The sequence below is a fragment of the Oryzias melastigma genome, linkage group LG10 (assembly GCF_002922805.2).
Source record: "Oryzias melastigma strain HK-1 linkage group LG10, ASM292280v2, whole genome shotgun sequence".
Classification (NCBI taxonomy): Eukaryota; Metazoa; Chordata; class Actinopteri; order Beloniformes; family Adrianichthyidae; genus Oryzias; species Oryzias melastigma.
This window is the reverse complement of record NC_050521.1, coordinates 6,890,643-6,901,549: the sequence shown is the minus strand read 5'-3', so window position 1 is coordinate 6,901,549 and position 10,907 is coordinate 6,890,643.

The window sequence follows — 10,907 nt, the reverse complement described above, 5'->3', positions numbered from 1 at the left end:
GAGCCATTTCTTTTAACAACAAATTGAAATTGAATTTAAATCTAGGAACTTACTTTTTTTTTAAACTATAATAAAAGACGTTTTTGACACTTTGAATGGGGCTGAAGTCTTCCTCTGCCAAAATTCATCAAGTGGGAAAGAAGGAAGAAGAGGTGAAAAATACCAGATGCTCTAAGATTTCTGCCAGCCAGGAACCTGGGTTTCACTTTGCAAAGAAGAACTCCATAGTCTTTTCCAGTTACAGTTTAGATTTGTTTTCAGCAAACTTGTAACACAGACTCTCATGAGCAACAGAAGCTTGCATGCTTGTGAGGTAGAGTGACTTTTCTAGGAATTGGAAAGCACAGGCTGGATTCCCACTCTAAGCATGATACTGAACCCCACGTTGCTCCTGGTGGTCTGGCTAGAGCCTCACATAGCAGCTTCAGTGTGTGAATGTCTGTACTGTACATGGATGAATGACACTTGTGGCTTTAAGGCGCGTTAAATTTTACCAATTAGCGTGCACAAGATATATAATTACTGGAAGAAAAAGAAATTGAGAAGCAATCTAAGTATGTTATAGGATAATTTGTTCAGGCCAACCTGGCTATCTAACAACCAGTAAAATGTGCAACGTCTATAAAGTCTAAAACCAAATTCCACCATCTAAGAAAATCACAAACCTAAACTTTTTTTTTCAATAGTTTAATATAGATTAGAAGCAAACTCTTTCTGTGAGCCTTTGGGGGATCTAGTTAGTGGTTTATGAAAGTGCAGTCAAGCAGGGTTTTTTTAGGACATTCCTACCACTCTGTGTCTTATTATAAATGTGATAATGAATCTTCTCCATCATTACCACGAACAGACTGGTTCATGCTCATTTGTAAGTCTGTACAACTGAAAATGCACAAAAAGATGTCTTAACTTGGCTCAAACTTGAGTGTGTTCTCTCTGACTCACCTTTATATTTAATTTGTAAGTTACTGCAAATATATACATACATATATACATTTTACTTACTTTATAGATACAAACAGTTTTCTTAGTATTGTACATTTGAATGAGTGAAATGGGTCAAATGTTGAACGCTGCAGGAATGGAAGGATGTGTGAAGATCCAGTAGAGAAAAGTCAATGTTTCTCTGCAGGATTGGCAGTTGTTTCAGCTTTCTCTGGTTCACTCCAGCCTGTAGTTGAACAGCTCACACACCAGCACAGACAATACTCGCAGAAGAACTTCAACACAAGTGCAAGCTGACTAATTGAGCGTTTGAGTTTCAGTTTATTTGTGTTGAGTAATTTCATCTACAAAGCACATGTCAGGCGGCAGCAGTGAATCACACACTTGAACATAATTAGATAATGATATAAGTGGCTTGTGTTTTACTGATGGAAGATTAAAAGTTTTGTTTTCATTACAAAAGTAAAGATTTTCAGAGACACAGAGCAGTCTGAAAGTGTCCTGGACTGCTCAGTCCTCTTCACTCTACTTAAGTCTACTTATAGTCAAATTGTGTTGCCATATCTTTGTTTTCCATTATTTTAATTTTGTCCTATTTGAGGGTTTTTCTTTTTTAATCCAAGTATTTTAGTATATCTAATAATTGTTGCCCTTCAAGTGGTCCTAAATGACAACTACCAAGCCTTAAGCATTGAAGTCAAACTTTTGTGATGTATGCAGAAATATTCAAACCCTTACCAATGGAGAGGCTTAGTGCAAGGTTAAGGGCTAATGTAGATATTTTTTTTAGCCCTTAATGGAATACTTGCCCAGGGATCTCACTATCATTGTTCAAAGGGGCGCGGGATCACTGGAGTGGCGGGCCAATACAACTATGTCTATGGGCCTGATATGTCTATCTTCAGTTTTCCCACTGACTAGAATTCTTACCTTGAGTATTGACATTAGGAGACTGTGAGAAGGTGAATGGTTTCACATAATTAAGTTACGTATGGATTATTTTAATTTATTTCATTGTTTTACTTGAGGCTACCCAGTGTTCTGTGTTTCTGTTTTATGGTTTTGTACAAATAAGCTAAAATGTGATTACAAAAAAAAAAAAAAACTTTTGACAAAACAAGTACAGGAAACAGTGTAAGCATGAGTGGGTTCATGCTAATATTTGTTTCAGTACATTATTATTATAAACAGTTTCTCATCTTTTGATCGATTGTAAAACGGTTCCCAGTGGTCTTTTAATTATAATTATGCCATTTTTACCCTAAATCTTAACACCTGTATCGGGCTCTATAGGGCATAGTTTCTGCAGAGCGGCAGTAGTTTATTAGAAATTTGTCTCTGAGATGTGGGCAGGACTTTTGGCATGGAGTAGGCCCGCCCCCACTTCCCATCACCCATCTGTTTACACGCTCTCATGCTAGCTTACAGCCTCTCACACCCCCAACCTTACATTACTGGTGCAACAAAAATGGCGAGCAATATCGGGAGCAGTTTTAAGACAAATGCCAGATTAGAATAGGAAAACAAAGACGTACACGGATCTAATCATCTATAAATGGATTCATCAGAATGGAGCACAGCAGGGAGCTTGTGGCCCACCTAGCATTTTTTATTTGTCACAACTACTTTTTCAAACGTAACTTATTTTGTTTGAATAAAGAATACTCAAGAAACAATTTTAAGTTATCTCCTTTATGTCCTCCACCATCAGAAAAATGCCAAAACAACATGTTTAAACACCAAAAACACAATTTTCCTCAGTGTGAGGCTTTAAAGGGCCTATATTGTTCTATTTTAAGGCTTTCAGAGTAACTCTATCCATTCATAGGATAATATATTCCATTTGTAAAACTAAAAAACAGTTTTTAATGAAATATGAGTTATTTTTGCAAGCTCTTTTTTCAACTCATCAAGCTGTGAAGCACCATCTTTCGCTCCTTTTTATGACGTCAACCCAGAGCCAGGGTTGCTGGAGCCTATCCAGCTATTGCCGGGTGCTTGGCAGTCCATCACAGAGACAAACACTGACATTCACACCTAAAGACTAATTTAGAGACATTAGAAACATGTTAATTCCAGCATGAGTGTCAGGTGACAATCACTTGACAACTGTTTACAACAAGGTTCCACTGAAGGGGGAGTCTGGGGTTCCATTTGTCCCAAAAATATGTTTTTGCGTCCACTGTCTATATCTTTGGTCCATTGTTTATATCTGTCTACTCTTCATGTTTGAGTACAGTGAATGAGTTTATGGTTTAGACAGATTTTAAATTGATTTAAGCAGAAAGAGACCAATGCCAGAATGCAAAGTGGGGCTCTCTGTGAGGAATCATAACATTGTAGTTTCACTCAAATTAATTTCAAATTATACAGTCATTTGTGGTAATCATAATGTTAAATTATTGTTGATAAATTAAATTGCATGTATTAATAATGAGCAACACTAACAGTTTTATTCAGAACACGCACTTCATAATTCAATGCTCAGTTTATCATTTTTATATCAATGAATTATCTTTCAGTATACCTAAAAGAAGGACTGCTCTAAGCCAATCAGCATTCTCTTTTAAAGTGGTAACTGAGTGGAATAAACTGCAAATGCACTTAAAATTATGAAAAAAAATTTGGCATGGAATTTAAATAACTATTCTTTTTTTTACAAAAAGACATGTCAATGATTAAATAAGGTGGGGTTTTTTACGTATTTACAGTGGTTCCCCCCTTTTCTCTTTTGTTTTGTGAAATAATTGTAATGTTTATGTAATTCCATTGCATTGTTTTATATCAATTGTTATCTTTTGTGTTTGTACATCTTATGGACTGCAGAGAGAGCTACTGTCTGATAGAAATTAGCTTTTCTTTTATCAAAGCGGAATACATTTTAATATTTTTTTCCTTTCTACGTTTACTGACCCAAGTTTTTACTTAAAGTATTGTTATCATGGTAATCTGTGCTTCTTTTAGCACATTGTGAGCAGCATCAAAGTTTTCCTAACTTAAAAAAATAAAAAATGGCAGTTAAGAGTCATGGCTGAATGACTTTACTCACTATCTTTCAGATGACAGAGACAAAACTGCAGCTTTTCCAGTGACAGATCAGATTTGAGCTTCAGGAAAACCTTTATCTTAAGACTCTTTGACAGGGTTTAATATGAGCAGACTGCAAAAACTCACACACAAGCACACACACTCTCACACTTCTTGGACCAAATACACAAAATAAACATCTTAAGAAAAAGACTTTAATGCAATGTTTTTATGGGGTATTTTAAATTAACTTTAATAACATATTTTCTCATAAATGGGGCTGTTGTTCCTTTCTAAAGATTTTATAGGCCGAAAATTTTTCATCCAAAGTCACACTTTGCAAAAGCAGAACTAAATATGTGAAGAAGCTGGAGAGAAATGCTAGACTGAACTGCTAGAACTGAGTCCATTTAGGGATATCTCACTATGAATCCAGAAAAGGGGAAAAGTAAAAAGAAGGTTGCTATTCATCTCAAAGTACACAGTGTGCTATCAGATCGTGGCTAAATAAAAGCAGAGCCACAACTGCTGGAAGATTTCAAGCTGTTTCCTGCAAGTGCTCTTTAATCTCACAATAGATGCACAATAAAAAAAGAAGGGTTCTTTCTACACCTTTTTCCTGTTGTTACTTGAATGGTTGTGAAAATAAATGCAACTCCCAGCAGATCCACCAGCAGAAGATGCACAAGATATTTTTCACACAAAAATGCTCTGGGACTAGGAGTTATTTAGCTTCACTTTTTTTATAGATTTTAATTTTGAAACAGATGGGGGATCCTCTGTGCGGTCCATACTGTGACAAAAAGTAGGTTTTGTTTGGCTTGATGGCAGCTTCCTGGGAAAACTGTGCTGAGGTCTGCTTGAAAAGATGAGCTGGGGGTTCAAGGGACTAATATGCCACAAACCTGCTGTGATCGCTTAACCGCTCGAGGGACGGTCTTTAATGCAATAATCTGTAACTTTGTGATAAAAGGCAAAAAACTGGTCCATTTTCCAGTGTTTTCATTTAACAATTAATTCAAACATCTTAAAAAAAAGCAAAGATTTGAAGAAAAGTTTTGGGTTTCCATGGACTATTTTTTGGTACTTGCAGAACTATTTCAGTGTCTGTAGCCATCCAGACTGGATTTCAGTGATAATTATATCCTTCTAAAGAAGCAGAGAAAATCAACTAGGACAAAAAAAACTGGCATTATTTGAATTTGTGATTAGGATGAATCAGCAATTATGGAGCCCTAAAAGGACACAGAAATTAGAAAAAGAAAAAAAAAATAGGTAAAGAAAAAATGTTTGGGTTTTTTTTTTTTCTAAAAAAATGAAGTAAAAAAAAAATCTAAAAATGTAAGTAAATAAAATTATGGTTAGAAACAGGTGCGCACCAGATAGTAACTGATTTTTTTTTTCTAAAAATTGAAGTAAAAAAAAAAAATCTGGTCACTAACTGGTGCAAGCCAGTTAATTTCTGGTGTGCAACAGATAGCAACTGATTTTTTTTTTTAAATTGAAGTTAACTAACCAGAGTTTTTATTTATTTTTTTTTTTTAATTCAATGTTCCATTAGGGGCTCCATAAGTGATGATCCAGCTTAGGAGGTAAAAGAAACAAAAATCAAGTTGTGAGAGCAAAGTTAAGTGATAATTCTAAATACTAGTTTGTAAGCAAGTAGGCTATTAACACTTTGCAGAAAAGTTGTGGGTAGGGTTGTTGATAAATCTTTATTTTGTCAAAAAATTAAATAAAAGTTACATAAAATTAAAAATATATAGATTTTAATGGGTATGTATGCAATCCAATGCAATGAAATGAAAACCCCTTGCTCATGTCCTGACCTGTTTTTGAGTAGATTGAAATGGTAAATAGTAAAAATAGTACTTGTGCATTGCAGTCCTTCTAATGGATATTTCAATGACTAATAAGCATCTTAGGAATAAGACTAATCATTTTTTTGTGATATGAAAAGATGTGCAGAAATAAAAAGGTCAAAATGTCTCACGTAGGCTCTGGGCCAACTGTGTCTTAGACCTGATTTTCACTGGTCCATCTGCAATGCCACTCTGATGCACTGACACAGAAGTATTGAACAGAAAAAGATAGAATGTTCATTAATCAGTCGGAATGTTCACATTGCCTTTGTCTCATCTGCATCTGAAGTCTGTCCCTGAGCAGTAGAACACAAGCTTTACCCAGGAGTTCTGTTTCCAGTCCATCAATTTTGAGCCAAGTTAGAGTTTCCAGATAACTTGATAAGATTTTATTTCTAATTTAAGATAATGTGCTGAAACAAATACCCATGTTATCATTGCATATAACACAGGTGCCCATTTTTGCCATAGATTACAAACGTTTTATTTTGGAAGTACAAACACATGACATCATTTATGACACTAAACTTGTATTTTACAAGGACTATGTGAGGAAAGAGAGAGCATGTGACCTGATTGCTTAAGTTTTGGATGATGATGACACAGGGGTGTGTGAGGTTAGCCCCCTGCTAACCTCAGTATATTCATTGATGAGGAAGAAGACCAAATGATTTAATTGGAACTTAGTCATTTTGATCAAAGTTGGATCAAACCTGTAGAGAGATCTCTGGGTCTCGGGGCATGCAAAGACAAAGGCCTATAGAATAGAGTTTACTTATATATGTTGAAGGCGGGCTTTATTTGGCCAGCCCGATTTTGTCAGTAAAGGAGAAACCCCCTGTGGGTATTAACACCTCATATAGTCATCTATGGTTTTGTTTTGAACTGGCACCACGGATGGGCATGTGTAAATCCGGCATTCCAGTACAGGCTTGAGACAAGCTCAGACCACAGATGGTTAGATGGAGTTGAAGGGCCAAATTATAAAGTATCAGATAAGATTAGAAATGTTTTTTTTCAAGCAATCAAGAAAAAAAATCAAGTGCAATACAATCAATCATCAGAAGTTTAGAATTTAGATCCAGGGAAATTCCTTGATGATTTGACTCTCAATGCTCTTGTCTGAGGCTCCGGCAGCTCTACTAGTGTCTGTGCTAGCATTAGCTGCCTGAGGCCTATCTCTGGGTTTGAGATGAAATCCAGTGAGAATGACATTATTCACTCTTGTTTGTTGTTCCATATCGTCCACTCTTCTCTCAAGGAGGTCAAGCCGATTATCTCGTTGTTCATCCCTTGCTCTTTCACATCTGATCTCTACAAGTTCAGTGAGAGAAGCTAGTTTAGCTTCAAGTGCCAACAGTGGAGCTAACTTAGTTTGGAGGTCTTCGAATGTCTTTTTCAGGTCGGTAAGTTCAGATGAGTCTTGGTTTTTCTTCGGGGCCATGGTTAAGATTCTATATTGCAAAATTACTAGTTTTTTACAGTAATTCTGTGATATATCAACATTATAATCGCCTAAAGCTGTCGAAGCTGGAGAGAACTCGTCATAAAAAAAACAAAACCAAAAAAAAAACTTGAGTCCTAAGGGAGAATGGATTTAGGCGAAACTCTCTGGAAAACAGACAAATAAACATTTATAAATTCATAGACCAAAATATGATGGTAAATGGATGAGAATAAAAGTGGAAATTTTAAAATAGATGAGTGAGGTTTACAGTACTGTAACATAAGCAAATGGGTTCCTGGGAGCAAGGTAGATCCACCACTGCACTACTGCACTGCTTTATGGTTTGTGCTTCTCAACAGATTAATTATGAAATGAGAAAAGCTTTGCTGAGGCAATATAAACAAAAACTGGCAGTAGTTCAAGCTTTTTAAGATTCAATACGGCAGAAGGAATATGAATTTTAAAGAGAAAATCTAATTAGAATTTTGACTAAGTTCTTACATCATGAAAATATAATCAAACATGAAGTGTTTTTACATTCAAGTATGTTGCATCATTGCATAAATTGTCGTTTCTGCAGCATAATCAGAATGCCTCTGTTTTAGCCTGAATCTGCAATTACAGCACAAAATTAGCCTGTTTAGCTAATGTATCCAGACAGAGAAAAAAACAGAGTGAGCAGAAGAGTTAACATGGCCAAATGCTGAAAATGCATGAAATCTCACTTATAACCTCAGAGACTAAGTTTTCCTCAGCATATAAAAGAGAGACCTTGGGCCAGATGCATTAACCTTTCCGGAGTTTTATATGGAAGTAGAAAATGTACATGCTTTTTTAAATTTATTTAGCTAGATTTTAAAAGCCAAGCAAAAAAAGCATTATTTAACCATTTGTAAACTTGAAAAAATATAAGGTTTAACCCTTAGACACAGGAATTTTTTAAGCTCCCGTGTTGACATTCTTTCAACTACCATAACTCTTTAAGCAGTGAAGTGTTAACACAATAACAAAAATCAAAGTCCTGTGCTTCATATTTATTTATTGAACCAGAAAAAAACATCCTATTGTAATCAAGTGATCTCTTATTCAGGGGAGTCTAGAACAAGAGCCAAAAGTCACACACACCCAAGACATGTCATGGAATTAAAATATGCAAATAGAATATAGCAAATGAAGTAATCACTTAGACACAGTTACAGGTTAGAGACTTCATTTCCAGCTCCTTCAGAACAAAGTCAAACTGTCGCTAAGTTATGAGCTTTGAAAGTTAAATTGTTTTTGCAGAAAGTTCCAGTCCATGGGTGCCGTATATTGAAAAGCCTTTTTTTCCTTTTTCTGTCCAAACACTGGAGACAGTCAGGGTGTAGACGCCTTGATATTATTGAGCATAAGGTGCATTAGATCTGTGCTGTGAAGCCACACTCAAGTCCGATGTGTCTCTTGCATATAAATTCAAGGAAATTAGTAAAGCACTACACCATCTACCATTTGGTATTAGTGTACTTGAATTTGTTCTGTGGTTTGTTTTCACTTTTGTTAAGTTGGTTACTGAAGATTATTTTTATAATCATTCATTTGTTTTCTTGTTTATGTTCTTCCTCCATGCAAGTCCACAAGTTTTGGTGGCTTAAAGCCCTTTGCCTTTTTTTTTTTTTTTGGTTCTCCCGGCTTATTTTGCATTTCAATCACATTTTATTTTTGAATTATTTGGGGGTTCTGTTTTTTTTTTTTCTTGCTCTTAGCAAACTGATTTTTGTTTAATTCATAAAGCGTTTAAGGTTTGTACCAGTCTGTTTTTTTTCACTCTCCATAAATCACAATTTCAGGACAAATCTGGAGCAAAAAATTTAATTACTTTCCTGCATCAGTTTAAACCAGCAAACCACTGAGGCTCTAGGAAGAAGTGGACTGACAACTGTTGTTTTATATGCAACAGGTGAGCTTTGGTGCTGGATCAGACAGCTGTGGGTCTAGATGATTAGAAAAGAGAAGCACGTATATTCAGTTTTGTCCATTATGCTTAATTTTCTTTTTAAAGCTCAAACTTAAAGTTTAAAGCAGTGGTTTAATAAAATAAATACATACAAAACAAAGTCAGAAGTGCCAAATGAGCATCAGAACCTTTGAAGTTGATTTTTTTTTTTTTAAGATGAATTTGAAAGACAAAAAAATAAACCACAATATGACACTGAATAAAACAAATGCAAGCAGAAATATTGTAAAATTTTCAGGGTGGAGTAACCTGAAGTTTTTTAAAGCCTGCTGCTTCTTTTAGCCTTTCAGCTCCAAAACATCGATTTCAATCTTTTTTCTCCAAAATATATAACAATGTACTTCTTATAATGATTGTTATAAATTGCTATATAAAGTGTCATTCCTCTGTTACAGAATGAAGCCTAGATACCTTATAAAATCCAGTAGGGCTGACTTTCTTAAGAATTGTTCACAGTGGAAGTGACTAGAAGGTATTAAATCATGGACTGAGTTCAATGTATTCTGTTAGAGGTGAACATCTTTCCCTCTCACACGATTTGATACGCATCACGATACATGGACCGATACGGCGATATGATACAGTCAGATTCTTTAACCATAAATGCAAAAACCTAAATATTTCTTATTCATGTGACGTTTAAAGCAGCAAATAACAATGTACGACATTTTACTGAGAAATGTGTTCAGGTATTGACTTGGAAGAAGCTAGTTTATGATTGAACGTCTTTTTGTTTGATTCGCTTGTACATAAAAAGACAAATACGGTCGAAAAAAATACAAAAAAATGAGAAACTCGAGTTTGACGGAAATTGATTATTTATGTTTTGACTGGTTTTTTACCTTTTAACCAACAGAATCTTTGTCATTTCTGTGGTTTTCAAACAATATTAACAATATCTACACATCTATTTCTTTAATCCCTAGCAGATACTGCTGTTACTTCCACTGCTCAATCAATTTTTCGATTCTTATCTAATATCTTTTACATCTCTAGTCTATATTGAAACAATCCGTGGACTTCCACTTGCATGAGGATCTTTGGGATTATTTCCTCATTATGAGTGAAACTAGAGGTGCTACGTATAACACTTTTCAAACTCCAACAAATGATCGCACATTTCTAAAAGCTGAGTGTGTACACTGCAGTAGTTTTTGGACAGAACCCACTGTAACCATGCTAATTGCTCACTAAAAGTAATATTGTTGACTCACTTAGAGCAGTCATGTTTTTTTTTTTTTTTTGAATTTAAAATCCAGCCTAATTAGTGTCACCCCACAGATGACAACAAGGATCAACACCTCTCTGTCTTAAGGGTCGTCTTCTTTCTAATGCCGACAGTGCAATTAATTAGAAGGTCATACTTTAATTAGACAGAGCCGGCCCTGATTAGAATGAGGCTCGCTGGGTGGATGTGTGCACATGGCATAAATGCAAACAAGACCAAACACAGTAACAGTGCCTCAGTTATTGTGCACCTGCCAGGTCAACTTGCATATGCAAGCCAAAGGCAAATGATTTTTTTTTTGATTGACAGGACAGTTGGCATGGTGACAGATAGACTAATATGAAATCTCTGCCAGACAGCTTCCTGGCTGCAGTCTTGTGACATCCATAAGAAGCAGAAAGATGAGAG